Below are 3,905 nucleotides of genomic sequence, written 5' to 3'. Positions count from 1 at the left end.
GAACGACGAACATGATTGCAAGAATGTTACCTTGTTCAAGCAACCTAGGATAAAGATGATGACAACATCTAACCGGTTGTCACAATCATTAAGCATGTGGTCAATACACTCTAAAGGAATCTTTTCCACTCACTCTGTGAAGGGGTCATATATGGTTCCAATGAGTAATCTCAGAACCTCCTCAGGCAAATTAACCCTTGTCAGCTTTATCCCAAGTAGAGGTGAATAAACATGTGATTCCTACTTTCTTCAGGCAGGCTATGATTAAGATGATGGTGACCAAGTTGTCACAATTAAGCATATGGCCAAAACACTCTTAGCCCCTGTACACACGGTCGGAGATTTCGACAACCAAATCCGTCTGATTTTGTCCGTCGGATCTTGTCCGAAACTGTTGCATACACACGGTTGGACTAGGTTGTCGAAAAATCTGATCATTCAGAACGTGATGACCTAATTTCGTTACGATGGGACTACGTTCAGGCTAGTAGCCAATAGCTTTGATGTAGGAATTTGATCTGAGAATGCGTGGCACTTGGTCCGATCAAAATTCTCTACACATGATCGGAGTATGTCCGATCGAACCAGTTGGTCGGGAAATATTTCCAACATGTTGGAAAATTGGGTCCGACGGATATTCCGACGAAATCAGTCCGATGCATACCACACACAGTCGGATTATCCGACGACGCGGTCCGATAGGACACATTCCGACGGATTCTCCGACCGTGTGTACAAGGGCTAAAGGAATTGCTGAACTTACGGCAAGGGCCATCTATTCTGGCAATGTCCAGCCTTCTATTCAGGGCCTTCTCAAGCCAATCAATCCTCGTCAGTCTCTTCTGAACATGAAGATGACAACCTTTGTCCAGATTGTTGAAATGCCTTTGAGTAGAAGTGAAGCTTTGGAAATATTTTAAGTACCCTCAGAGAACAGCTTGACAATGTCCTTTATGTTGGATCGATCAAGTGCTTGTTCTACAACATTGGAATATTTTGTCACAGCAGGATGTCAAAGTTATGCCCTTTTGAACTGAAAGATGTCCAAGGGTTAGGATCACCCCTCTGGTCAGTGTGTGTGTGTGTGTCCCTTTTGGGATTGGCAAAAACATGACCTTACCATCAGAAGATGTTGTGGCCTTCAAGGACAAACACTATCACTGCATTTTTCTTGATCATAGAAGATCAAGCCTAAATTTAATAGTGGTCAGTTTGGCTTCCTGCCTCAAGATGAATGTCTGCCGAGTTAAAGAAGACCGAAAACTCAGGAGTCCGCTTCCGCGCTCACTCTTACTAAAGAGAGCTTAGCTTCTGCATTTCTGGCTGGGAGTCCAGGAAAAACTGGGAAGCAAACGCATAAACCAAGATGTCAGGATGCTTTCTGTTATTTTGGGATTGTGCCACCCACACATGCCTTATGGGCACTATGTGGCTCCTCTGTGGACATAGGTACGGCTTTGACACATGGTCCATTAAGGCAAGCATTTTAGGCCATATTTGGAGATATTTCATTCTTCATGACTTGCTCCAGCAGCTCTGGTAGGCTCCATTTAACTCTCGCTCCTGTTCAAGTCGGGTTTCTGGACCAGTGGCCTAAACTTATGGTTGAAGAAACGAAACGTCTACAATGTTCTGGGGTAAGCCTGTCCTGGTAAAGTTGCACAGCGCAACAACTGTGGCCAGGCCTGGATTTACTTCCTTTGCCACCCCAAGGCCGGGTCCTTCAATGCCGCACACACACACCACCATTCACGTCCTTTATCAATGACTGCTACAATAGATCAATTAAAAACATATCTCCACACAAGAGAACACTGCAGAAAATGCAGTTTAAAGATTATAGCAGTAAGAAACTCTGTACAATTTTTTAGTTCTAACTTTTCTTTTGGCAAACTCATCGGTAATATCTTTTTAGAACAAAGTATTTAAAAGTTATGACTCAATGGCAAGTAAAGCTAAACTGTTTAGTCTTTCTTGACCCAAAGATGATTGATAACGCTGCCACTGTGCCCATTAAATTTTAAAACTCTCTACTTTTCCAGTTCTACACATGGGGTGTAAAAGCCAGGAGAGGAGAAAGAAGACCTACCTTGTCCTCCTGGCCAGCTCAGCTCCGTATCTGATTAATTTTTCCACACTGATACTAGTTTCACTTGACCCCACTCCATTCTGCGCCATGGTCAGACTCCTCCTACCGAGGCCTCTGTTCCTCTGAGTCTGATCTTGCTTGCAGGTAGCATAGCAAGGGGCGGTGCCAGAGCATCAGTGGAGCTTAAGGCCCCGTCCACCCATGGCCTGCTCCTTGATCAAATAAAAGCAGCACTGGCACTGCGCGTGTGTGCTGCTCATGCCGGCTGTCTGATGACTGTCTGTGTCAGACAGTGGGGATTTTCAGCGCCGATTTGTGGGCAGCTCATGTGGCCAGGGCCTATCTAAGGGTCAGCTTACCAACTCCTCCCCTTTACAAATGTTTCTATGGCAACGGCTCAAACACAGAGATGCTCCTCTAAGTAGTTTTCATTACCCTGTCATGATCTTTTAACAATAAAGAAAATACAGGAAGAGCGTACACTAATGAGACCTGGAGGGGCGTCTCTCTGATGCACACAGAGAGGGCTTCTGTTAGAAAGAGCCCACAGACATAGTACAGGAGATGATCAGAGACTGCAGACATACTACAGGAGACGGCCAGAGACTGCAGACATACTACATGAGACGGCCAGAGACTACAAACATGGTACAGGAGACGGCCAGAGACTGCAGGCATGGTATAGGAGACAGCCAGAGACTGCAGACATGGTACAGGAGATGGCCGGAGACTGCAGACATGGTACAGGAGATGGCCGGAGACTGCAGACATGGTACAGGAGATGGCCGGAGACTGCAGACATGGTACAGGAGACGGCCGGAGACTGCAGACATGGTACAGGAGACGGCCGGAGACTGCAGACATGGTACAAGAGACGGCCAGAGACTGCAGACATGGTACAGGAGACGGCCAGAGACTGCAGACATGGTACAAGAGACGGCCAGAGACTGCAGACATGGTACAGGAGACGGCCAGAGACTGCAGACATGGTACAGGAGACGGCCAGAGACTGCAGACATGGTACAGGAGACGGTCAGAGACTGCAGACATGGTACAGGAGACGGCCAGAGACTGCAGACATGGTACAGGAGACGGCCAGAGACTGCAGACATGGTACAGGAGACGGCCAGAGACTGCAGACATGGTACAAGAGACGGCCAGAGACTGCAGACATGGTACAGGAGACGGCCAGAGACTGCAGACATGGTACAAGAGACGGCCAGAGACTGCAGACATGGTACAGGAGACGGCCAGAGACTGCAGACATGGTACAGGAGACGGCCAGAGACTGCAGACATGGTACAGGAGACGGCCAGAGACTGCAGACATGGTACAGGAGACGGCCAGAGACTGCAGACATGGTACAGGAGACGGCCAGAGACTGCAGACATGGTACAGGAGACGGCCAGAGACTGCAGACATGGTACAGGAGACGGCCAGAGACTGCAGACATGGTACAGGAGACGGCCAGAGACTGCAGACATGGTACAGGAGAAGGCCAGAGACTGCAGACATGGTACAGGAGACGGCCAGAGACTGCAGACATGGTACAGGAGACGGCCAGAGACTGCAGACATGGTACAGGAGACGGCCAGAGACTGCAGACATGGTACAGGAGACGGCCAGAGACTGCAGACATGGTACAGGAGACGGCCAGAGACTGCAGACATGGTACAGGAGACGGTCAGAGACTGCAGACATGGTACAGGAGACGGTCAGAGACTGCAGACATGGTACAGGAGACGGTCAGAGACTGCAGACATGGTACAGGAGACGATCAGACTGCAGACATGGTACTGCAGTTCCTATGGTGGTT

The sequence above is a fragment of the Lithobates pipiens genome, unplaced genomic scaffold (assembly GCF_037356315.1).
Source record: "Lithobates pipiens isolate NorthernLeopardFrog02 unplaced genomic scaffold, aLitPip1_a1.2 Scaffold_19, whole genome shotgun sequence".
NCBI lineage: Eukaryota > Metazoa > Chordata > Amphibia > Anura > Ranidae > Lithobates > Lithobates pipiens.
This window is presented reverse-complemented; position numbering follows the sequence as displayed.